This window comes from Bubalus kerabau, chromosome 7 (genome assembly GCF_029407905.1).
Source record: "Bubalus kerabau isolate K-KA32 ecotype Philippines breed swamp buffalo chromosome 7, PCC_UOA_SB_1v2, whole genome shotgun sequence".
Taxonomy (NCBI): Eukaryota; Metazoa; Chordata; class Mammalia; order Artiodactyla; family Bovidae; genus Bubalus; species Bubalus kerabau.
Genome location: NC_073630.1, coordinates 26,080,508 through 26,108,025, shown reverse-complemented (window position 1 = coordinate 26,108,025; position 27,518 = coordinate 26,080,508). Strand labels below are relative to the sequence as shown.

The 27,518-nt window shown below is 39.2% G+C and overlaps 1 long non-coding RNA gene across 2 annotated transcripts in view; it reads left to right on the top strand.

The window, feature by feature from the left end:
- Positions 1 to 27,518, top strand: part of LOC129657555 (uncharacterized) — a 163,188-nt gene that overhangs the window by 23,177 nt on the left and 112,493 nt on the right. The window lies entirely within an intron of this gene.

Genomic DNA, 27,518 nt, shown 5'->3' with positions numbered 1-27,518 from the left:
TCTCATCCTCTGTCAGCCCCTTCTCTTCCTGCCTTCTATCTTTCCCAGCATCAGGTAGCCAAAGTATTAGAGCTTCAGCATCAGTCCTTCCAATGAATAATCAGGGTTGATTTCCTTTAGGATTGACTGGTTTGATCTCCTTGCATCCCAAGGGACTCACAAGAGTCTTCTTCAACATCAATTTTTTGGCACTCAGCCTTCTTTATAGTCCAACTCTCACATCTGTACATGACTACTGGAAAAAGCATACCTTTGACTATATGGACCTTTGTCAGTAAACTAAGGTCTCTGATTTCTAATATGCTGTCTAGGCTGGTCATAGTTTTTCTTCGAAGGAGCAAGTGTCTTTTAATTTTATGGCTGCAGTCACCATCTGCAGTGATTTTGGGAACCTAAAAAATAAAGTCACTCTTTGCATTGTTTCCCCATCTATTTGCCATGAAGTAATGAAACCAGATGCCATCATCTTACTTTTCTGATTGTTGAGTTTTAAGCCAATGTTTCACTCTCTCTTTCACTTTTATCAAGAGGCTCTTTAGTTCTTCTTCGCTTTCTATGATAAGGGTGGTGCCATCTGCATATCTGAGGTTATTGATATTTCTCCAGGAAATCTTGATTCCAACTTGTGCTTCATCCAGCCTGGCATTTCACATGATGTACTCTGCATGTAAGTTAAATAAGCAGGGTGACAATATATAGCCTTGACATACTCCTTTCCTGATTTGGAGCCAGTCTGTTCCATGTTCAATTCTAACTGTTGCTTCTTGACCTGCATACAGATTTCTCAGGAGGCAGCTCAGGTGGTCTGGTATTCCCATCTCTTTCAAAATTTTCCACAGTTTGTTGTGATCCACACAGTCAAAGGCTTTAGCATAGTCAATGGAGCAGAAATAGATGTTTTTCTGGAATTCTCTTGCTTTTTCAATGATCCAATTGATGTTGGAAATTTGATCTGTGGTTCCTCTGCCTTTTCTGAATCCAGCTTGTACATCTGGAAGTTCTTGGTTCATGTACTGTTGAAGCCTCACTTGGAGAATTTTGAGCATTACTTTGCTAGTGTGTGAGATGAGTGCAGTTGTGTGGTTGTTTGAACCTTCTTCAGCATTGTCTTTCTTTGAGATTGGAATGAAAACTGACCTTTTCCAGTCCTGTGGCCACTGCTGAGTTTTCCAAATTTGCTGGCATATTGAGTGTAGCACTTTCACAGCATCATCTTTTAGGACTTGAAACAGCTCAGCTGGAATTCCATCACCCCCACTAGCTTTGTTCATAGTGTTACTTCCTAAGGCCCACTTGATTTCGAATTCTAGGATGTCTAGCTCTAGGTGAGTGATCACATCATCGTGGTTATCTGGGTCATGAAGATCTTTTTTGTATAGTTCTTCTGTGTATTCTTACCACCTCTTTTTAATATCTTCTGCTTTTGTTAGATCCATATCGTTTCTGTCCTTTATCGAGCTCATCTTTGCATGAAATGTTCCCTTGGTATCTCTAATTTTGTTGAAGAGATCTCCAGTCTTTCCCATTCTATTGTTTTCCTCTATTTCTTTGCATTGTTCACTCAAAAAGGCTTTCTTATCTCTCTTTGCTATTCTTTGGAACTCTATTCAGATGGGTATATCTATCTTTTTGTCCTTTGCCTTTCTCTTCTCTTCTTTTCTCAGCTATTTGTAAAGTCTCCTCAGACAACCATTTTACCTTTCTTTTTCTTGGAGATGGTTTTGATCACCACCTCCTGTACAATATTATGAACCCCATCCATAGTTTTTCTGGCCCTGTATCGGATCTAATCCCTTGAATCTGTGTGTCACTTCCACTGTGTAATCGTGAGGGATTTGATTTAGATCAAATCTGAATGGCCTTGTGGCTTTCCCTACATTCTTCAATTTAAGTCTGAATTTGGGAATAAGGAGTTCATGATTTGAGCCACAGTCAGCTCCCATCTCTTTTGCTGACTGTACAGAGCTTCTCCATTTGCAGCTTCAAAGAATAGAATCAGTCTGATTTCAGTATTGACCATCTGGTGATGTCCATGTGTAGAGTCATCTCTTGTGTTGTTGGAAGAGGGTGTTTCCTGTGACCAGTGCATTCTCTTGGCAAAGCTCCATTAGCCTGCGCCCTGCTTCATTTTGTACACCAAGGCCAAACTTACCTGTTACTCCATGTATCTTTTGGCTTTTTACTTTTGCATTCCAGTCTCTGATGAAAAACATGAGGTTGGAAATGGTATCTAGTGTCCCAAGAATGTCCATGTTGGATGTGCACTGGTAAAGCTGGTGCAGCCAAAGGAGGGAGGCTTTGAAGATGTCGATGATGCCCACGGTTGCAGAGAGGGGCTACTGAACACCTCCCAGGACCATGGGGGGAGTGCTGGGTCCTGACCAGATGGCAGAAGGCAGGAGGGAGAGGAGAGTCTGAGCCATGATTTTATTGGGATTTCCTTGGGAAAGATAAGGCAGGCAGGGTAAACATTTTAGGATGGACAGGTTTGAATAATTCCTGTGGGTTTCAGGCTAAAAGAGTGATTTCTTGTTGCCTGATCCTGAGGTGATTTCAGTTCAGTTCAGTCGCTCAGCCGTGTCCGACTCTTCGCAATCCCATGAATCACAGCACGCCAGGCCTCCCTGTCCATCACCAACTCCCAGAGTTCACCCAGACCCACGTCCATTGAGTCAGTGATGCCATCCAGCCATCTCATCCTCTGTCGTCCCCTTCTCCTCCTGCCCCTAATCCCTCCCAGCATCAGAGTCTTTTCCAATGAGTCAGCTCTTTGCATGAGGTGACCAAAGTACTGCAGTTTCAGCTTCAGCATCATTCCTTCCAAAGAAGTCCCAGGGCTGATCTCCTTCAGAATGGACTGGTTGGATCTCCAAGGGACTCTCAAGAGTCTTCAACACCACAGTTCAAAAGCATCAATTCTTCGGCACTCAGCCTTCTTCACAGTCCAACTCTCACATCCATACATGACCACAGGAAAAACCATAGCCTTGATTAGACGGACCTTTGTTGGCAAAGTAATGTCTCTGCTTTTCAATTTGCTATCTAGGTTGGTCATAACTTTCCTTCCAAGGAGTAAACGTCTTTTAATTTCATGGCTGCAGTCACCATCTGCAGTGATTTTGGAGGCCCCCCAAAAAAAGTCTGACACTGTTTCCACTGTTTCTCCAATTGGCTTGGTGTGTAAGAATTAGGTATAAAGAGGTGTCTGGGGACTCAGAATTGCCTGGCTAGTATATGAGAGATGTGAGTCTAGTTGAGCCTTTTATTATGTTTAATTGGCTAGCCATGCAGGGGCCATTTCTCCCCAGGTCTGGGAGAGGCATCTCTCCCTGGGTCTGCGAGGCCCCCAAAAGCCAGAGCACATGTAGCCCAAGCTGGTCTCAGGTCCCCAGTCTAACTGCCTGGGAGGCTGAGAAATGGAAGGGAGCAAGACTCTGTGCCTTAAGGAGACAGGGCCCAGACCAATCTGGACTTGTGGAGTATGTAGGAGAGCATGCAAAGCATTTGAAGAGGTATAAAAATAGTCTGTGATAAGTGGCATATTGGGATTGTACAGAATAACAGAGACGAAACAGCTTATATATGTACATAACTTTCAAGCAGCTAATTAATTTTTTTAAATGTAGGTCCAATCATATAGAACATCAAATGAATTAAGAATTATTTGCCTCATTTAACTGCTTTAGAACTGGACATGGAACAACAGACTAGTTCCAAATAGGAAAAGGAGTACATCAAGGCTGTATATTGTCACCCTGCTTATTTAACTTTTATGCAGAGTACATCATGAGAAATGCTGGGCTGGAAGAAGCACAAGCTGGAATCAAGATTTCTGGGAGATATATCAATAACCTCAGATATGCAGATGATACCACTCTTATGGCAGAAAGTGAAGAGGAACTAAAAAACCTCTTGATGAAAGTGAAAGAGGAAAGTGAAAAAGTTGGCTTAAAGCTCAACATTCAGAAAACTAAGATCATGGCATCTGGTCCCATCACTTCATGGGAAATAGATGGGGAAAGAGTGGAAACAGTGTCAGACTTTATTTTTCGGGGCTCCAAAATCACTGCAGATGGTGACTATAGCCATGAAATTAAAAGACGCTTACTCCTTGGAAGGAAAGTTATGACCAACCTAGATAGCATATTCAAAAGCAGAGACATTACTTTGCCAACAAAGGTCCATCTAGTCAAGGCTATGGTTTTCTCAGTGGTCATGTATAGATGTGAGAGTTGGACTGTGAAGAAAGCTGAGTGCTGAAGAATTGATACTTGTGAAGTGTGGTGTTGGAGAAGACTCTTGAGAGTCCCCTGGACTGCAAGGAGATCCAACCAGCCCATTCTGAAGGAGATCAGCCCTGGGTGTTCTTTGGAAGGAATGATACTAAAGCTGAAACTCCAGTCCTTTGGCCACCTCATGCGAAGAGTTGACTCATTGGAAAAGACTCTGATGCTGGGAGGGATTGAGGGCAGGAGGAGAAGGGACGACAGAGGATGAGATGGCTGGATGGCATCACCGACTCAATGGACAGAGTTTGGGTGAACTCCAGGAGTTGGTGATGGACAGGGAGGCCTGGCGAGCTGCGATTCATGGGGTCGCAGAGTCGGACACAACTGAGCCACTGAACTGAACTGAACTGAACTGAACTGAACTGCTTTGATTGGCATTTTGTTGATATCCAGGAAGAATAAAAACAGGAAATAAGCAAATAAGAGGTGTTTCCTTTTACCTGAAGAGAGACACCAGCAGTCATCGTGGTGGACCCGTGTTTGGGACAGCCGCAGTGTTTGCAGTGAGGACACTGAAGGTGATAAGACCTTGAGGATGCCATGGCTGTGACACCGTGAAGGACATGCCATCTCTGCCACCATGTATGAACCTTAGTTACACGGTGGGGTGTTAGACTTGGATCTACAGGATCTGGCTGTGCGTGTGTCTCTGGTGCCTCCTAGCTATGTGACTTTTTGTATTTCTCATCGTAAACGGGAATAAGGATGATAACAAGATAGTGGTGGGGTTTCAGTGAGATACTGTTTTTGATTATTTTCAGAGAGAGCTCATTCTCATCATCTGTGGCTTCTGTGTCTAGTCACAATAGCTGTTCCACAGACATCCCCTGATTTCTGGTGGACTTTACTAGGTAGGTAGATGATTAACTTATGCCACTATTGGGTACTCAGTTCTTAGATTCTTCATTGTGGTTGTGATGGATGAGAGTTCAGGCTTTGCCTTCTATTTGACTTTACTCCTCTAAGCCTTAGCTTTCTCATTATTAAAATGAGGATAATAATAGTATCAACCTCACAGGTTGTCACGATAATTAAATGAAATTACACATGTAGAATACTTAGCTTAGTACCTGACACATAATAATCACCCAATAAATGGTTGTTATTACTAATCTCATTTAATGTACACATGAAGGGGTTTGATCTACACTTCTGGATTCAGATACAAACTAGTCTATGTCTCATTAGCAGAATCAATGAGAAAAAAATAGAAGTTAACCAATGTTATTAGATAATTGGTTAAAAGATCTATCAGATCAGATCAGATCAGTCGCTCAGTCGTGTCTGACTCTTTGCGACCCCATGAATCGCAGCACACCAGGCCTCCCTGTCCATCACCAACTCCCGGAGTTCACTCAGACTCATGTCCATTGAGTCAGTGATGCCATCCAGCCATCTTATCCTCTGTCGTCCCTTCTCCTCTTGCCCCCAATCCCGCCCAGCATCAGTCTTTTCCAGTGAGTCAACTCGTCGCATGAGGTGGCCAAAGTACTGGAGTTTCAGCTTTAGCATCATTCCTTCCAAAGAAATCCCAGGGCTGATCTCCTTCAGAATGGACTGGTTGGATCTCCTTGCAGTCCAAGGCACTCTCAAGAGTCTTCTCCAACACCACACTTCAAAAGCATCAATTCTTTGGCGCTCAGCCTTCTTCACAGTCCAACTCTCACATCCATACACGACCACAGGAAAAACCATAGCCTTGACTAGACGAACCTTTGTTGGCAAAGTAATGTCTCTGCTTTTGAATATGCTATCTAGGTTGGTCATAACTTTCCTTCCAAGGAGTAAGCGTCTTTTAATTTCATGGCTGCAATCACCATCTGCAGTGATTTTGGAGCCCCCCAAAATAAAGTCTGACACTGTTTCCACTCTTTCCCCATCTATTTCCCATGAAGTGATGGGACCAGATGCCATGACCTTTGTTTTCTGAATGTTGAGCTTTAAGCCAACTTTTTCACTCTCCACTTTCACTTTCATCAAGAGGCTTTTGAGTTCCTCTTCACTTTCTGCCATAAGGGTGGTGTCATCTGCATATCGGAGGTTATTGAAAGGACAAATGAATCTTTTGTATTTTCAGCCAAGCCCTACTATAACTCAGGGTGTTTGAGAAAATATAGCATTCTACTAAAAACTTAGGATACTCTTAAGACATATGAAAAATAAAATTTAGTTTTTATTTTTTAAAAAAAGTCCTTTGTCTTAGCACTATCACTTGAGTGATACCTGTAGTGAATGCTATAGAAATGCCACTTAGTTCATCTTCAAAGAAAGCTTCTGGGGGAGGCGATTTTTATGTTCATGTGTGCCACAGAAGTTGTGAGATAATGCCTGATAATTAGCATAAGCTTGAAGCCAAATAGCTGGAAAAACATGTTCTAGGACATTGCAGATCAAATCATATTTCTATAAAAAGAAACTGCTGGATGTTCAGCTGACAGATCATCAACCATAAAAGGATAGTTTAATGGATTTCCATCATTATCTAAACACAAAATCACAGAGCCAAGTTTATGTGCATTGTTAATCATATGTTGTGAACCTGGTAAAAGAAAATGCAACAGAAGTGTCAGATGACATGTTTTTCCTTTTTTGATTTTTAAATTGCAATATTAGATTTTTTTGAGAATCATTGGAAAGAAAATGGTTTCTTGGAGCAGTTGCTGTAAGAGATGTGCATTCTCTTGTTGGAGAAACAAAATGGTGGAACCAGAGGAAGAGCTCTGAAAATTTTGTGCTTTTTAAAGCTACTAGATTCCTTGGTTTTGCTAATATTTAAATTCTAGAAGAAAGCATGTCCCAACCCAGAGGATTTTTATGTATATGTGTGTGTGTTTTAAATCAGCAGACACTTTTTAAATTTTAAATTATACTGATCATCCAATTATTTTCTAAACTATTTTAAACTAACTGACCTTTGAAAATATTTATCTTGAAGACTTATTAAAGTTTTAAGAAAATAAGGATATTCATTATGATAGATGGTTACAAAATAAAATCAGTAGCTTTCTGATATTGTACATTCTTATAAGGAAAACATAAAGGGAAAATATCCCATTTATATTTACAAATGAATGCATATAATATTTAGGATAGTCTTAAGAAATACGCAGGAACTGAATGAATAAAATTATAACATTCTATGTAATAGCATAATGAAAAGTTTTGAAAACACAACAAAAGACTTGAATAGAGGGACATACTTTGGAAAGGTAGGCTTAATTTTTGTAAAGAGGTCAATTTGGTTTAAGTTTATTCTGTATACAGTATAGTATCAATTAAAATCCCTATTTATTGTGGAGAGGTTGGTGAGGAACTTGGGAAACTGATTCTAAACTCACTTTGAAGAACAAACATGCATGTAGAGATGGAAGAATTCTGAAAAACAAAAGTACTGAGAAGGAATATTGCCTGAACAGATGTTAAATTATATCATAAAATACGTGAAATTAAAGCAATGTGAGTGTTTATTCTCAGCCTCAAATATGTATAGGGATTTAGCATTTGAGAAGGTTAGACTCTTGAATCAGTAAGGAAAATATATATTCGTGAATAAAATATTTGTCCAGTATGCAACCAGTTGGGGAAGAGTGTCAGTTTACAGTGCTCTTTACATTCTTGATACTTGTTTAAAAAAAAAAAAAAAAGATAAAAGTAACAGACAAAAAATATGGGCAAATTTTAAAGAGAATATTGGGGTGGATAAGGATGATTTTCTTCAGTATGATGTGAAAGCCAGAAATGATAAAAAAGCAGATTGATAAATTTAACTATGTGTTCAGTCACTTCAGTCATGTCTGATTCTATGTGACCTCATGGACTGTAGCCTGCCAGCCTCCTCTGTCCATGGGATCCTCCAGGCAAGAATACTGGAGTGGGTTGCCGTACCCTTCTCCAGGGAATCTTCCCAATCCAGGGATCAAACCTGAATCTCTTACATTACCTGCATTGGCGGAGGGGTTCTTTACCACTAGTGCCACCTGGGAAGCTCTATTTAACTATAAAAAGTTAAATTTTATAAATGGAATGAGTATTGCCCATGAGATTGAAAGAACAATGGCCAGGAGGAGAAAGTATTTTTCACATGCATGATGGCCAGAGGTCTACTGTCCTTAACCTACAAAGTGACGTGCAACGAAAGTCACTCAGTCGTGTCTGACTCTTTGCGACCCCATGGACTATACAGTCCCTGGAATTCTCTAGGTCAGAATACTGGAGTGGGTAGCCTTTCCCAACCCAGGGATCAAACCCAGTTCTCCTGCATTGCAGGCAGATTCTTTACCAGCTGAGCCACAAGAGAAGCCCTAACTTACAAAAATATCTTGCAAATTAATAAGAATATAACCCCCAACAGAACAAATGGGAAAAATTAAAAAGATACAGCCTACCCAAGAAATGTTTTGGTTGTACAATAAAATCAGTGGGAGATGAAGATCAGAAGAGGAGGAGAACTGACATTAAACTTAAGAGGTAGAAGTAAAAAAAAAAAACAATTCTCACTAGTTAGTGGAATAGTAAAATGTTTTTGTTATGGTATAACTCTTTCAAATTTTATTACATTCTTATATAAATACTTGTATTATATACTGAATGTGATTCTAGTCCTCACCAAAGGTGAAGGTCTTTTAAAATTAAACTTAAGGAAAAAAAAAAAGTTAAGCAAAAATGGATAGCGATTGGGTCACAACTGAAAAGTCCAGAGAGTGAAATACCTTCAGGCATGGCTGAGTTTAGGACCACAAACTTTGTTCCTCTGCACTGAGTCCAGTCCCTGATTGGCTCAATGTGGTGGGCCCTGTTTATTTAAGAATTTCATCTTACAAAACTAAGCAACCTTTGTAAAAGGAGTTTTTCTTCCTGCACAGTTCAGTTGAGTACCATTGTACCAACTTGAATCATGTGACCATTCTGGAACATGTCACTAGGATTCAAGAGATGGAGTAGGCTGATCAGATCTGAGTCTCATGTCTACCCATAAATTAGATCATATGAACCACGTGGACTGAAAGTAGGGACTGCTGCTGCTGCTGCTGCTAAGTCGCTTCAGTCGTGTCCGACTCTGTGTGACCCTATAGACAGCAGCCCACCAGGCTCCCCAGTCCCTGGGATTCTCCAGGCAAGAACACTGGAGTGGGTTGCCATTTCCTTCTCCAATGCATGAAAGTGAAAAGTGAAAGGGAAATCGCTCAGCCATGTCCGACTCTTAGCGACTCCATGGACTATAGCCCACCAGGCTCCTCCATCCATGGGATTTTCCAGGCAAGAGTACTGGAGTGGGGTGCCATTGCCTTCTCCAGGCTATTGTTGTTAATGGAGTCAAATACCAGAAGGTTTCTATCACCACAACGATTCTTCCTGTTGCTCTTTTATAGCCACACCCACTTCCCCTCTGCCTTTTTCCCATCCTAAACCACTAATCTGTTCTCCATTTCTATAATTTCGTCCTTACAAGAATGTTGTATGAATGGAATCATACAGCTTGTAACCTAAACCTAAAGTGATTAGTTTTTTTCACTTAACATAATTTTCTGGAGATTGATTTAGAATTTGTTGTGTATATTAATATTGCTTTTTGTTTTTGAGTAGTATTTCGCGGTATAGATGTATTGCAGCTTGCACAACCATTTACCTGTTGAAGGACATCTGTGTTGTTGCCAGTTTTGGGTATTAGATATAAAGTTGTTAGAAACATTAGTATATAGGTTTTTATGTATACCAAAACCTGAGATTTCATTTCTCTGAGGGTAAACTTGCAAAAGTAAAATAAAAGTGCTTTTAAAGGTAAGACTATTTTATCCTAAAGAACGTCCCCACACTTTTTAAAAAGAGTTTTCCAAGGGTGTTCTCTTGTTCTCAGCTAAAGGGCTGCTGATGAAAACAAGAGTTAAGCAGGCAAACAGAAAGTGTTTGGTATACTCACAGAAATAGAATGGATGTACAAACAAGTAAAAAGACAATGGGAAATCACTGTGCTCCAATGATTCCTTAGGATGATAAGCTAAGGCAACTTCGAGCAAAATTCCATAAAGCCAAAAGACTTCTTAGAAAGTTTTGAGATACAACAAAGGCTGTGTGACCATCTCAGGACTTTTGACTATACCGTTTAAAGTGAAAATTATATGAATGAGTTTGAACTTTTTCTTTAATAATTATATGCTCCTTATAAATGTAATAGTTTCAAAAATGACTAAAATAAAATCTCCCAGGAATGCTTTTAAGTAGAGGTAGGACTTAAACTTATTAAAAAAAAAAATTATTTACTTTTATTTTTGGCCGTGCTGGGTCTTTGTTGCTCTGCTCACGCTTTCTCTAGTTGCAGTGAACGGGCTTCTCATTGTGGTGGCTTCTCTTGTTGCGGAGCACAGGTTCTAGGTGCATGAGCTTCAGTACTTATGGCTTGCTGGCTCTAAAGCGTTGGAGCTTCAGTAGTTGTCCACAAGGGTTCATTGGTTGTGGCTCAGGGGTCCTAGAGCACGCAGACATCAATAGTTGGGGTGTGTGGGCTCTAGAGGACGGGCTCAGTAGATGTGGCACATGGGCTCGGCAGCTCCAAAGTATGTGAAATCTTCCTGGACCAGGGATGGAACCTGTGTCCCCTGCATTAGTAGGCAGAGTCCTATCCACTACACCACCAGGAAAGTTCTAAGTTTTCTTTTTTATTCAAAAAACCTTTTTTGCCCCATTTTGAATTTCTTGTAGGAAAAAATAATTTTTCTCCCCTAGAATTGAGAATCATTGCAGCTTGATAATGTTTTTGAGAAGTAATTTATTATGATAAATTAGGAAACTGACACTCTGCAGTTGAATCACACCAATGTAGACATTGAAAAACATTATTTGAGCCCAATACATTCCTAATATGACCTGGCTAAGCTGACTGACAAACTATATGTAACATGCATTCACATCCATAAAACATTTTTATTATAGGATCTCATGCACTTCAAAAACATAAAGTTGCAACCATGTCAGAGAATCTGAATAATATCCATAGCAGTATTATTATAATTTAATATTCATTGAGTGCCAGCAGTGATCTAGACTTTCTATAAAACACAGGAGAGCTGGTTCCTGTCCTCTGGAAAACCACTCTGTATATAAAACTTTTATTGAGGGCTTTTTTTTGTTTGTAAAACAAAGCACAAGAAATTGTCATTGGGAAAGTATAGAATGATTCTGATTAGAAAGCTCAAAATTTAAATTAGCTGTAGCACCATACCTTATGTCTCATAGTTAGCAAATAATTTTTGATTGATTGGTCTAGTCATTGACCATTTATTTAAACTTCAAATTTTATCAACCAGATCACATCATATATTTTATAAAACTTATTAAACACTTGCCATATGCAAAGCTAAGTGGAGAAAAGATATGATGGTAAGAAAGTGTGTGATGTTTGGGCAAGGACTAATTATCCAGGGGGACTGCACTGCATGAAGCAGAACTGACCAGACAGGCTGTTTTGGCTGCAAGTATCAAAAATTGCAAGTAGTAGAGGCTTACATAAATAGGGTTTCATTTTTTCTCACATAGCAGGAAGCAAGAAGATAGGTGGTTACTGACAATATTTACATTGCTCACAATGCTATCAAGAATATAGGCTCAGTCCAGCTTTCCATTCTGTCTTCCTTCATTTACTGGGTTTTCCCTCTTCTGCTTGAGGCCCCCATGGTTTTTAATATCACTACCATAATACCAGGTATCCTATCCACGCAGGAAGAAGAGGGGAAAGGAACTTTCAGCAAAGCCTATCCCTTTTTATCAGGAAATATGGTCACTCCTAGTTGCAAAGGAGGGTGGAAGCATTTTAAATATTGACTTAAAATGATCATAATCCACACCCTGGAAATGAACCCATCCAGACTAGAGTTCTGAGTGCAGAAACAGGAGAGACAGACTACTTGCAGAGAACTTAAAACTATTCCACAGAAGTGGAAGAAAATCAAGTTGATTGCAAAATCCGGGGGTCCTTTGAGGCAGATTTAGGAGTTTAAGGCTTTATCAACAAAGATTAGTATTTGATAAGAGTCTCTGGTTAATGGATTGGGTGTTTGATTGTATAAACTACTGGAATACTTCTAGGGTTTTAGGTTGCATTGTGATCATGAAAATTTTCTTGGTATTCTAACTTTATGTCCTAGAAAAACTTCTTGCCCAATAGGTTTTACAGAGGGAAACTTTTGCAACTTATTTGGCAAAATAGCCTAAAAAATAGCCTATTTAGGAAAATGTAAGAAAAGATGGACCTATTATTCATCCACCACAAGACAAGCTTTACCCTGGAGCAGGCTATGGAGCTTCAGAATTCCCTGAAGATTTGAGGGAGAGAGATGCAAGTGTTCCCTACAACCTGGCAGTTCCAAGTGACTGGCAGGCTGTTTTCCCTCCAACTCATGCACTGACTGCCTGTAAGAGAATTTGCGAATACTCAGTCAACACATACATACTCAGTGCCTCATGTCTAAATGTGACATGAGAGTAACAATGGAATGTTTTTGAAATGCCATCTGTATACACAGAATTTGCCTATGTGTCACCATGTTATGCTAAAAGTGTTCATTTAATTAACTCTCAACGTAAATTTAACTTACTATTAAAATACCAATAATCTTTGACCTAATATGGCAGATACTGCTTTTTCTGCTACTGCTAAGTCGCTTCAGTCGTGTCCGACTCTGTGCGACCCCATAGACGGCCTCCCACCAGGCTCCGCCGTCTCTGGGATTCTTCAGGCAAGAACACTGGAGTGGGTTGCCATTTCCTTCTCCAATGCATGAAAGTGAGGTCGCTCAGTCGTGTCCGACTATTCTCGACCCCATAGACTGCAGCCCACCAGGCTCCTTTTAAGGAAACTGTTACAAAGGAAATCTCTGAGAATTTAACCAGCTGTTTTCCCACCTAGTGAATATGCGTGTCCTTGGTGTATGTATGTATGATATGGCACTTAAGATGTGGTGGTGAGTGGCATCTATCTTTTTTGGTATTACTTGGTCCTAATTTTTAGTGATTATGTAAATTAGCTAAATCTTTGACCTTTTGGAGTTTTGTTTCCTTTTCCGTTGTTGATTTTAAAGAGTTTTTAATAAGTTCTAGATCTTTGTGAGAAATGGGATCAGTATTGGGATGATTTTTTAAAAGCTAAAATCCTTAGTGATTTTCTTATTTCAAATGAGAGGATATATAAAAGGAAGATTCAGACTTCTTCAGGAAAGAGGGGAATATCATGATGCATTAACTTGCTTCTGTCATACCATGTTCCTTTCCTGTGGGAAAATATGAAAATGTGGTGGTTCATTAAGACACGTTAACCAGGAAGTAGAGTCCCTATGGCCATCTCACATCTAGGAGCAAAATTATATAACTGTTGCTAAGACAGATTTAGTCAGCAAGAACCAAGGCTTGAGGCAATCACAGATAAACAGAGATATAAGTATTGGTGATGTTGTAATTAAAAAAATCTAATAATTTTTAGCTGATCTAAAAGACCATCTAAAAGCATTTTTTTAGGCTTATTGTATCATCATTGTCATATAGGCTATGCTACCACTTCATGGACTGCTGTTCTGCTAAATCCACTGAAAATTAGGGACTTTAGTAATAGGGGCTAGCTGATGCAGCCTGGGTCTAGAATGTACATTTTCAGAGCAATTATGCAAGAGTCTACCTAAGATGATGGATCTAGATGAATTCTGAAGGTTATCTCAACTTCTGTATCTTGAAGTTGCAAGCATAACTTTATTTCTTACATTGGTATTTTTCTTTATAATAATGTTATTACTTTTTATCTTTTGTGTCTGTGGTATGCAGATTTGCTTCAGTTTTCAGTGGACTATTTAACATTTTCAACACAGATATGTTCTGTAAATACAGGTGAACTTTGAAGGTTAATCTGCATATAACTTAGAATTGGCCCTCTATATGCATGATTCTGTATCTGCAGATTCAACCAATCATGGACTCTGTAGCAATGGAGTATTTTTAAAAAATATCTGCATATAAGTGGACCTGGATAATTCAAACCCTCATTGTTTAAGCGTCAACTGTAATGATGGCTATAGCTGGGTTGTCAGAGGATGATAAGATCTGAGAGTGTTCCTTTGGCATTGTGGAGCAGGACACAAGAGGAAGAGGGTTCCTCCTTCCCTCTGTCCTTCCTGGCTTCCTAGATAGCTTGAATTTCTCCTGAAGGAAATATTTCAATGCCTATTAATTAGAAAATATTTGACAAAAAAGAAAACTGAACATGAGTGGCTCATAGCTGCAGAGTTAGAAATACTGGTCAGGTCTTCCCTCTTTTGACTCAGTGTACTTTCTTTTTTTTTTTATCATATACTGTTTTATTTTTTTTTTTTGTGGTTTTACTGTACTTTTAAAATTTAATGTTGATCTTTACATGGTAATACACATATTATTTCTTTTTTTTTAATTTTATTTTATTTTTAAACTTTACATAATTGTATTAGTTTTGCCAAATATCAAAATGAATCCACCACAGGTATACATGTGTTCCCCATCCTGAACCCTCCTCCCTCCCCATACCATCCCTCTGGGTCGTCCCAGTGCACCAGACCCAAGCATCAAGTATCGGGCATCGTACCTGGACTGGCAACTCGTTTCATACATGATATTTTACATGTTTCAATGCCATTCTCCCAAATCTTCCCACCCTCTCCCTCTCCCATACTTTCTAATACAGCATTCTTTTGGGTACAGCATTGTTTTTCTGGCATATGTAGTTTCAGAAAGTATTCAGTTGAATCTCAGAATGTAATCTAGGGCATTAATATTAGTCTATGAAAGAATATTTACACACGTTCTTTATCCTGTGGGCTTCCCTGATAGCTCAGTTGGCAAAGAATCTGCCTGCAATGCAGGATACCCCAGTTTAATTTCTGGGTCAGGATAATCCGCTGGAGAAGGGATAGGCTACACATTCCAGTATTCTTGGGCTTCCCTTGTGGCTCAGCTGGTAAAGAGTCTGCCTGCAATGCGGGAGACCTGGGTTCAATCCCTGGGTTGGGAAGAACCCTTGGAGAAGGGAACTCCAGTATTCTGGCCTGGAAAATTCCACAGACTGCATTAGTCCATGGGGTTGAAACAGTTGGCCATGACTGAGTGACTTTTGCTTTATCCTGTTTCTGGCTTTAATGGATCTGGGGTTTCCTAGGTGGCTCAATGGTAAAGTCACTGAGTGGTAAAACTTGCTTGTCAATGCAGGAGACGTGGGTTCGATCCCTGAATCGGGATATTCCCCTACTCCCCTGGAATAGGAAATGTCAATCCACTCCAGTATTCTTGCCTAGGAAATCTCATGGACAGAGGAGTCTGGAGGGCTACAGTTCATGGGGTCTCAAAGAGTCGGAAATGACTGACTGAGCACATACACACACATGCATTTAACCAGACAATAGCTCCATTCGATGAGACTTTCCACTAAAAAGACACCACGATATTTCCAGTGTGGTGGAATAAGCTTCTTCTGTTCTGAAGAGCACTGGATTGCTTGTGAAGGGTGTTGGCCCATTAGAACTATATAGCAAACAGGGTGGGAATTTCCAAATCACCTTTGTATGCAAGTAGGTAAATGCCAAAAGCTTACAGAAGAATTAGTGCTTACTTTATGGGAAGGGTTGGTAGTAAAGCCTTCTTATGAATCATGTGTTACAGGGAAACTGCTCTCTGGAGTCCATGTATGGTAAAAAGCAAAGAAGGAGAAATAAATTGCTTTCAATTACTGGTGGAAGGATTTCCTATGTGCTAGGAGGACACTGATGAATCTCCAATCTAGAACTATGAGTGTGAACTGTACATTCAGGGTGAAAATAATATCAGTTATGGAATTCTCTAAGTTGCTTGACATGACATTTTCTACCTTATACTTTAAGCCTGTCTGCTTTCAAATATATCTTAAAGGCAATACTATATATAAATATAAATATATATAGATAGATAGATGGAGAAGCTCTATACAGGCAGCAAAAACAAGACTAGGAGTTGACTGTGGCTCAGATCATGAACTCCTTATTGCCAAATTCAAACTTTAAAGAAAGTGGGGAAAACCACTAGACAATTCAGGTATGACCTAAACCAAATCCCTTACGATTACACAGTGGAAGTGACAAATAGATTCAAGGGATTAGATCTGATAGAGTTCCTGAAGAACTATGGATGGAAGTTTGTGACATTGTACAGGAGGCAGTGATCAAGACCATCCCCAAGAAAAAGAAATGCAAAAAGACAAAATGGTTGTCTGAGGAGGCCTTACAAATAGCTGAGAAAAAAAAAAGACACTAAGGCAAAGGAGAAAGGAAAGATATACCCATTTGAATGGAGAGTTCCAAAGAATAGCAAGGAGAGATGAGAAAACCTTCCTCAGTGATCAATGCCAAGAAATAGAAGAAAACAATAGAATGGGAAAGACTAGAGATCTCTTCAAGAAAATTAGAGATATCAAGGGAACATTTCATGCAAAGGTGGGCACAATAAAGAAGAGAAATGATATGGACCTAACAGAAGCAGAAGATATTAAGAGGTGGCAAGATTACACAGAAGAACTATATGAAAAAGATCTTCATGACCCAGATAACCACGATGGTGTGACCACTTACCTAGAACCAGACATCCTGGAATGCAAAGTGAGGTGGGCCTTAGGAAGTATCACTATGAACAAAGCTAGTGGAGGTGATGGAATTCCAGTTGAGCTATTTCAAATCCTAGAAGATGATGCTGTAGAAGTGTTACATTCCATATGCCAGCAAATTTGGAAAACTCAGCAGTGGCCACAGGACTGGAAAAGGTCAGTTTTCATTCTAATCACAAAGAAAGGCAATGCCAAAGAATGCTCAAACTCGTGCACGATTTGCTCTCATCTCACACACTAGCAATGTAATGCTCAAAATTCTCCAAGCAAGGCTTCAACAGTACGTGAATCATGAACTTCCAGATATTCAAGCTGGATTTAAAAAAGGCAGAGAAACCATAGATCAAATTGTCAACATCCATAGGATCACAGAAAAAGCAAGAGAGTTCCAGAAAAACATCTACTTCTGCTTTATTGACTACACCAAAGCTTTTGACTGTGTGGATCACAACAAACTTTGGAAAATTCTGAAAGAGATGGGAATACAAGACCACCTGAGCTGCCTCCTGAGAAATCTGTGTACAGGTCAGGAATCAACAGTTAGGACTGGACATGGAACAACAGACTAGTTCCAAATAGGAAAAGGAGTACGTCAAGGCTGTATATTGTCACCCTGCTTATTTAACTGATATGCAGAGTACATCATGAGAAACGCTGGGCTGGATGAAGCACAAGCTGGAATCCAGATTGCCTGAAGAAATATCAATAACCTCAGACATGCAGACAGCACTATCGGGAGAAAGCGAAGAAGAACTAAAGAGCCTCTTGATGAAAGTGAAAGAGGAGAGTGAAAACATTGGCTTAAAGCTCAACATTCAGAAAACTAAGATCATGGCATCTGGTCCCATCACTTCACGGCAAATAGATTCGGAAGCATTGAGAGACTTTGTTTTCTTGGGCTCCAAAATCACTGCAGATGGTGACTGCAGCCATGAAATTAAAAGATGCTTGTTCCTAGGAAGAAAAGCTGTGACCAACCTAGACAGCATATTAAAAAGCTGAGACATTACTTTGCCAACAAAGGTCCATCTAGTCAAGGCTATGGTTTTTCTGGTAGTCATGTATGGATGTGAGAGTTTGATTATAAGGAAAGCTGAGCGCCAAAGAATTGATGCTTTTGAACTGTGGTGTTGGAGAAGACTCTTGAGGGTCCCTTGGACTGCAAGGAGATCCAACCAGTCCATCCTAAGGGAAATCAGTCCTGAATATTCATTGGGAGGACTGATGCTGAAGCTGAAACTCCAATACTTTGGTCACCTGATACAAAGAACTGACTCATTGAAAAAGACCCTGATGCTGTGAAAGACTGAAGGCAGGAGGAGAAGGGGACAACAGAGGATGAGATGGTTGGATGGCATCACCGACTCTATGGACATGAGTTTGAGTAAATTCTGGAGTTGGTGATGGACAGGGAAGCCTGGCATGCTGCAGTCTGTGGGGTTGCAAAGGGTCAGAAACGAGTGAGCGACTGAACTGATATATAAATAAACCTGCTTGTTTTATTTTTTTAAAAATATTTACTTATTTGACTGTGCCAGGTCTTAGCCACAGCATATGCGGTCTAATTCCCTGATCAGGGATTGAACCTGGCCCCCCTGCATTGGTCCTGAGCCTCTGGACCACGAGGGAAATCCTGAGCTTGTTTATATTAGATGATTGGTTACAGGAATAATGCATAACATCTCCATCATCGTCCATGCCTAATTTAGCTGGACTGAATTCACGTGTGTGTGTGTGTGTGTGTGTGTGATGGGATTAACATTTGGGGGTTCCGCCAGGTATCTAAAGGCAGGACTTCTGTGGCTTTCAAAGCCCACAGAACTCTGCTATCTCAGAGGAGTCTGGCTTGATTTACAGCAGCAACCAGGTACAAGAGGAAAAACAAACACCAGATCTGGTTCATTCTAGATTACTGTCTGCCTGCTAATGTTTCGTTTGAGCAGCTAGTTGAAAGGGGTGGTAAGTGCATGTGTGTATGTATTGGGTGTGGGGGGTAGTTTTGACTCTCACAGGTGGCTTCTTGTTTTGTTGGATTTGTTGACTCTCCTTATAGAAAACAGCCATGTCCTGTTTATCAGGTTTCTTTAAAATCCTTTTTCTCAGTGCTATCCAAAATGCATTAGCTATTATTTACTTGTGTGTCAACATGCCTTTTTTCTTGAGCATAGAAAATAAGGCAGCTTCCTTCAAATGTAATCCAACCCCTGAAGGGCAAATTTTTTTGTCATCATTTACTTGGGTAATTACAGGTATTTCTGCTGTAATTTATAAAATTATAGGAAGTTTAATTTTTCTTAGTTGTGGGTTTCCAACACAGAAAGTTGTCTGACTAGTTTCAAAGCTTGGCTTTCAAATCTGTTGTAATACATTAATTTTTGACTTTAAATTGCAGTTCTATTGTTTTCCACCACCATGATGGAAGTGGATGGTAAATAAGGTGGAAGAGCTTAAATCTGAAAAATAAAATAAAAGTAAAAGAGAGTCCTTCAGGTAATTCTGATTCCAGTCTATCTGTCTAGAAGTGTTTTGTTTTGTATTTATTTATATATTATTTAGCCAGTAGATTCAGCTACTAACTGTGTACTACTATAGGCCTTAACAAACATGCAGTGTAAGAATAAAGGTTAGGCTGTTTCACTCCTGTTTCCTCCCAGTGTGTTAATTTATAAACATAAAGTTTTAGCCAAACACAACTAAAGAAATAGTGGTAAATTTTAATCATGTTTCATTCCAGATATAAGATTTTTGTTTAATCATAATAACATTATGTTTTCATTCTCTGGAGTAATTTATGCACTTGGTTACTGGAATGTCTTCTGCATAAAAGAGGCTAAGATAAATCACTAGATGGCTTTAAGGAAGTCAAAGTAAAATTGAATGTACTATTTGAAACAGTCTAAGTGTAAACTCTGTATGTGTTTAAATTTCCCATTGATTATTTCATGTAAGAGTAATCAATGTCTTTGGCAATAAAATATTTGAGTGAAACATAGCTTTTCTACTAGGAACAAAAGTAGAGAGAAATTAAAAACCCCTATGGATTTCTCCTGGGTTCTGACATGGCCAACTTAGATAAAAGTATGTAACATAAAGTTGAAGAATACTTCTTTTTTTAATTAAAAACAGAGAATCTCTTTTTGAGATAAATATAAATGAGATATATTTCCAAAGTGACCCAAGGAAAGACGGAGGTGGTGGTGGTGATCGTTATAAATGTTCTCAGGAAGAAATCTTCAGAAATATTGTAAACAGGACCAGGCATTTAATAAATAGAAACTAATTGTACTCTCCCTGCTTGTGTGTGTTAGTCGCTCAGTCGTCTTTAACTCTTTGCGATCCCGTGGGCTATGGCCTACAAGGCTTCTCTGTCCACGGGATTCTCTAGGCAAGAATACCGGAGTGAGTAGCCATTCCCTTCTCCAGGGGCTCTTCCCGAACCAGGGATTGGACCCAGGTCTCCTGCATTTCAGGCAGATTCTTTACTGTCTGAGCCACCAGGGAAGCCCTCCCTGCTTAAACCTTTTCTATAGATGTTGTGGGGATGTATTCAAAGGGTCAATATATCCTCAAGCAATCTTTATTTTGAGGTGTTTTTGTTTGTCTTTCCTCTGTAGATTCTAGTAACATCTCAGCTCTTGTAGCACTCTGAATTAAAATTTTCTGTATGACATCTTTGCGGCCTGAGTGAATTAACTATTTCTTCTCTTTAAACCAACAGTAAGTCTTTTCATTACTAACTGACATATGTAAGTTAATATCTAAGTATTGTAATTTTTCATATTAATAGTTTTAAGCTATAATCTTAAAAAATCAACACATGCCCATTGCAGATAACTTATAAAATGAGAGGCATGAAGACGTGATGGCTGTACATACTTACATACCTTTCACTTCTTCAGATTAAATGAAGAGAGGACGAAGTGTCCCCATGCTGATCTGCTTATCTCCTTTCGGGGGTTCTCTCTCTCCTAGTGGTCCATTAGATTTTCGGACCAAGAAGGCAGAGCCAGTGTTGAATCCATCTGTGGTTACTCTTGCTGCCATTATTTCTGGCTGTACCCTTGTGGTTCTGAAAAGTGATTACCTCTCTTAGGACAACCATTCTTTTTTGCCACTGCAGGAGTCTTGGTCTTGCTGCCCTTGCTCCCAGTTTGGACCTATGAGGTATTTCAGTTTAATTTCAATTCAGGTTGCCTCTTCTTGGACTCCAGGGTTTGCAGTTCTCAGCAGCCAGTGACTTGACTCCCCCATCCCAATCTTCTTTGAAAGGACTTTAGTCCCCAAAAGTCCTGGGATAAGATTGAGTTGCCATGTCCAGGATGGCCTACAGCCATGTCCATCTTTCTAACCCTGAGAAATCCATTTGGCCATCAAATGATCTTTCCTTAGAGCCTTCAAAGTACATTTTTCCTCAGGTGACTCATCCTCCATAGATGACTCTCTGGTATTTGCTCCCAGGAGTCAGCAGGATGAAAACATTCTTATATTTGAACAGAAAAGGCAAAACATGGAATCATTCATGTAGCAGCCCTTCTATCTAAGCAAGTAAAAATTACCAAGTATCATTCATCCTACTGAGAGATAAGAACCATCAGAGTCACTGGGTGGGCAGTAACAGGGGGTGCTTTTCTTAGTGGAATCCATGTAACTGGCTCCTCTTGGAGTTGTGCTGTGTATAGCTGTTATGGCTCTGAACACTACTTAAATGGACTAAAGTTAAATAACTGTTTTCTACGCACATTTTTGAATCAGTTCAGTTCAGTTCATTCGCTCAGTCGTGTCTGACTCTGTGACTCTATGAACCGCAGCACGCCAGGCCTCCCTATCACCAACTCCCAGAGTTTACCCAAACTCATGTCCATTGAGTCGGTGATGCCATCCAACCATCTCATCCTCTGTCGTCCCCTTCTCCTCCTGCCCTCAATCTTTCCATATTCATATATATCCACGTATATACATATACATGAATACACACACACGTATGTAGAATAGGACATTTTTATACAAGTGCCCTAGGTACAGGCATCCAAGACAGTAGCAGTCAGATGACCCTCCCTGGCATATCTCTTGGAACGCAGAGAGAGCATAGATTCTGCCACAAGAAAATTTGGCAGCCTTTTGGCATAGAAGTGTATAGGAACAGAGGGACTTAATAGGAGGAAACTAGAGCCTCAAGATATTTTCCTTTTTGGTTTAAAATTTATTAAAACCTGTAGGATAGACCAAGGTGATGCTAACCAAGTTCAAATATCAATGAAGTGTAAAGAAATGTTGATGTGTAACAAGAATGTATCAAGAAGGTGTGGCTAGGTTAAACTAGCAGGTAGGAAAATGCATTGAGGGAAGGTTGATTCTGGGTCTACAAGGAACTTGACTCAGTCTTGTGAAACCCTACCACTTGGAAATGAAAGTGGGTGTGTGTGTGAACCCAAAGAGATGCATCTTGGCGATGGAGCTGGATTTGACACAGGGTATAGTCCTGCGCTGTTTAGAACTTCTTTTCCTGGGTCAAACTCTGAGCTGGAACTTCTGGCAAAGATTAGAGTAGTATGTCTCGATCCTACTGTGTAGCACAGGGAACTCTGCTCAATGTTCCGTGGCAGCCTGGATGGGAGGGGAGTTTGGGGGAGAGTGGATACATGTGTATATATGGTTGAGTTCCTCTGCTGTCCACGTGAAACTATCACAACGTTGTTAATTGGCTATACTCCAATATAAAATGTTTTTTAAAAAAGTAGATGTCTTGGTGCAAACCCACTCTGTGGTTGACCCTGGCTCACTGTTCGCCATGGTGTTGAGCAGGGACACCCAGGGCATGGTCCGCTCAGGAGGCATCAGGCATGGCTACCAAGTGTCCAGCATTGATCACAGAACAGCAGTACAGAAGAAGGTTCTGGAACAAACAACATTGAGACAGCAGTCATTAGGTGGACCTCTAGCTTAAGAAGAAATACTTTGTTTTGGGTCTTAGGGCAAGACTATAACAAACAAGTCTGATTCTTTGGGCAGAATAAGTACTATGGGAATAATTGCACACACTGGGGAGAAGAATTAAGAAACAGACTGGGCAACTTGGAGTTAAACTTAGAAATTTTAATACAGAGTTACCTTGTTTGTATCTTAGCTGAGGAGGATAATACCAATTATCTATTCACACTCACTGGTCACATGAAAAACTTTATTTTGTATCTCCCAAGTCATTAAAGGCTTTTCAAAATCATGAGTTTGAATGATTAAATTGTTCAATTTTTTAATCTGTAAAATGGGGTTAATAATACCTCCTTTGCTTTGCTGGGTGGTTGTAAGGATGAAATAAGATAGTGTTTGTTAAAGAACCTAAATAACAATAGGCAGCCAATATGAGGTAGCTATTGTAATGGGAAAATTAATTCTTCAACTTCTTATTTCAGCAGGATTTAAATTTATACCTTAATGTAGTGGTTAGTAAGGCACACATTTTTTAAAATGATATTTATAAGTCCTTCCTGTATTAAAAAAAAAAATCACTGAAAGAAAAAAGAAGAACTGAAACAAACTCCTCCTGTGATAGCATCTCTCTCTAAATATTATTGCAAAATTGTTGGTTTGCAACATTGCATTAGCTTTAAAAAGTTAAATAGAAATGCAGCATGTTAAAGCAAATATTCTTTTTTTTAAATTTTATTTTATTTTTAAACTTGACAATATTGTATTCGTTAAAGCAAATATTCTAAGTAAAGAAATTGCTTTTATAATTCTCAGAAGTCCATATAGATAATACTACAATGGAAAGTTTTACAAGATAATTAACAGTTACATAATTTTGCTTCTTAAAAATTTCATTATACATACAGCATTACTTTAAGCTAGATTTACAAATTTGAAAGCAGAGGATTAAAACAATTATTTGGAAAACAAATCTCTTGAGGAAAAGGTGTTTGTGTGTCTCACAGATGGCTTGGGATCTGTGAGCTATCTCATGATGTGGCGAGGACTTATCTTTTATCTAGGGTCTGTCTTTTTTTTAAAGGACAGTTGCATTTAGCATTTGAAGTACTCATGGGGTATTTTTTATTGATTTAGATATGTTAATATTTGTTTCAAAACCTCACTTATGGGGAACACATGTATACCTGTGGTGGATTCATTTTGATATTTGGCAAAACTAATACAATTTTGTAAAGTTTAAAAATAAAATAAAATTTGAAAAAAATCTAAAAAAAAAAAAAAATAAAATTATTATAAAAATATAGTCCTGGTAGAAAATCTTGAAAATATAGATAAATAGAAGAAAATAAAACCAACTACAATTCCATCAGTTAGACATAGTTGCTGAATATCTGAGTCTTAAAAAATGTGTTTATATCTGTCTTAGTTTGGGCTGCTCTGACAGATCACTATTGACCAGGTCACTTATAAACAATAGAAGTTTATTATCTCATAGTTCTAGAGGCTAGAAATTTGAGATCAGAGTGCCATCGTGGTCCAGATACGGTGAAGACCCTCTTCCAGGTTGTTTCCCTGATAGCTCAGTTGGTAAAGAATTCTCCTGCAATGCAGGAGACCCAAGTTCAATCCCTGGGTCAGGAAGATCTGCTGGAGAAAGGATAGGCTACTGCTAATTCGCTCAGTCATGTCCGACTCTGTGCGACCCCAGAGACGGCAGCCCCACCAGGCTCCCCTGTCCCTGGGATTCTCCAGGCAAGAACACTGGGGTGGGTTGCCATTTCCTTCTCCAATGCATGAAAGTGAAAAGTGAAAGGGAAGTCGCTCAGTCATGTCCGACTCTTAGCGACCCTATGGACTGCAGCCCACTAAGACTTCTCCATCCATGGGATTTTCCAGGCAAGAGTACTGGAGTGGGGTGCCTTTGCCTTCTCCGAAGGATAGGCTACCCACTCCAGTATTCTTTGGCTTCCTTTGTGGCTCAGCTGGTAAAGAATCTGCCTGCAATGTGGAAGACCTGGGTTCGATCCCAGGGATGGGAAGATCCCCTGGAGAATGGAACGGCTACCCACTCCAGTATTCTGGCCTGGATAATTCCATGGACACAGTCCATGGGGTCACAAAGAGTCGGACACAACTTAGCGACTTTCACTTTCTCTTCCAGGTTGCAGTCTGGTGACTTGTTGCTGTATCTTTACATAGAAAGAGAGGGAAATAGCTCTCTGGGCTCTTATAAGGGCCTTAATCCCATGTGAATACTCTACCCTCATGATTTAATTACCTCTCAAATACCATCACATTGGGGCTTAGATTTCAACAAATGGATTTTTGTGGTCCACACACACTCAATCCATAGCAACACCTTTATACACATGTTTAAAGCAAAAACACAGTCACACATTGAAAAATTTACGTTTTCAACATAGCGATGTATTTTAAACATTTGCCCATAGTACTTAATGTTTCTTCATTTCCTTTTTAACAACCATAGATTTCATTTGTATGAGTAAGCTGCAATTTATTTAACCAATCTTCTATCATTAACCTTTTAACTTTTTAAAAAATTTCATCAGTTATAAATAGTATTTCTACATTTCTGTGGCTCTTTGCACACATCTGTGATTTTGTATAGAAGGAAATTATGGTTCAAAGGCAATAGGCAAAAATATTAGAAATGTTTGATATATATTGCATATTACCCTTCAGAAGAAAGTTACAAAATAACATTCCTTCCTCTGGTCCTTCAGTGCATATTTCCCTAAGTCTTCAACACTGCTGGTTACTTCTCTTAAAAAATTTTTCTAAATTGATACGGCTAAAATGCATATATTTTTACATTTGTCCTTATTTATCTATGATTATATTTTCTTATATTTGTCTATTACTAGCTTGTAAAGGTTCCTACTTGAATGTGCAAATGAATGTTAAATTGTTCGTGCTGAATGCTGAATATAAAAAAGAAATATGCTGACTTGCTTTCCTACATTTATTGTCAAGTCTTTACTTTTCTCAGCCCCTTTTGTATAGGATCTCACTCAATTTCTGAAGTAGTCATATTTAACTTAATTGATTTATCTTTTATTCAAGTATGGTTGATTTACAACTTTGTGCTGTATAACAAAGTGACTTAGTTTTACATAAACATTCTTTTTTTATATTCTTTTTCATTATGGTTTATCCCAGGAGATTGGATATAGTTTGCTATGCTATACAGTAGGACCTTGTTGTTTAACCTCATTAAATGCAATAGCTGGCATCTACCAACCCCAAGCCCCTGGTCTATCCTTCCTCCTCCATCTCCCTACCTTGGCAACCGTGTATCTGTTCTCTATGTCTGTGAGTCTGTTTCTGTTTTGAAGATAGATTCATTTGTGATGTATTATAGTCTTCACATACAAGTGATATCATATGGTATATGTCTTCTTTGGATTTACTTCACTTAGTATGATTATCTCAAGTTGCGTCCATATTGCTGCCAATGGCATTATTTTGTCCTATTTTATGGCTGAGTAGTATTCCGTTTTGTATTTGTACCACATCTTCTTTGTCCATTCATCTGTCAGTGGACAGTTAGCTTGCTTCCAAGTCTTTGCTATTGTGAATAGTGCTGCTGTGGACATAGGGATGCAGGTATCTTTTTGATTATAGTTTTGTCTGGGTATATGCCCAGGAGTGGGATGGCTGTATCATATGGTGGCAACATATTTAGTTTTATAAGGAACCTCCATACTGATCTCCATAGTAGCTGCACCAACTTGCATTCCCATCAACAGTGTAGGAGGGTTCCATTTGCTCCGCATCCTCTCTAGCATTTATTTGTAGATTTCTTAATGATGGCCATTCTGAATGGCGTCAAGTGGATACCCTTCCTCATCACTTCTATTCAACATAATACGGGAAATCCTAGCCACAGAAGACAAGAGAAAGAAATAAAAGGTATCCAAATTGGAAGGGAAAAAGGTAAAATGTTACTATATGCAGATAACATGGTACTATATATATAAAGCCATAAAGACTCCACAGAAAATTACTCTATCTAGTAAATGGATTCAGCAAAGTAACAGGATACAAGATTAACATTCAGAAATTGGTTGCATTTCTTTACACTAACAATAAAATAACTGAAAGGGAATGTTAAAAAAAAATCTTTTAAAATTGCACCAAAAAATACTAAGGAATAACCTGACCAAGAAAGTGAAAGACATATATGAGAAATATAAAACATTAATAAAATAAAGAGGATTCAAAGACACACAAAAATATCCCATACTCTTGAACTGGAAGTATTACTATTATTAAAATAGCCATACTACCCAGAGCAATCTACAGATTGAATGTGATCCCTATCAAATTACCTATGACATTTTTCACAGAACTAGAACAAATAATGCAAAAATTTATGTTAGTGTTCAGTCACTAAGTTGTGTCTGACTCTTTGTGACCGCATGGACTGCAGCACTCCAGGCTTCCCTGTCCTTCACTATCTCTGAGTTTGCTAAAACTCATGTCCATTGAGTTGGTGTTACCATCCAACCATCTTATCCTCTGCTGCCTGCTTCTCTTCCTGCCCTCAATCTTTCCCAGCATCAGGGAATGAGTCGGGTTTTTGCATTGGGTGGGCCAAAGTATTAGAGTTTCAGCACCAGTCCTTCCAATGAATATTCAGA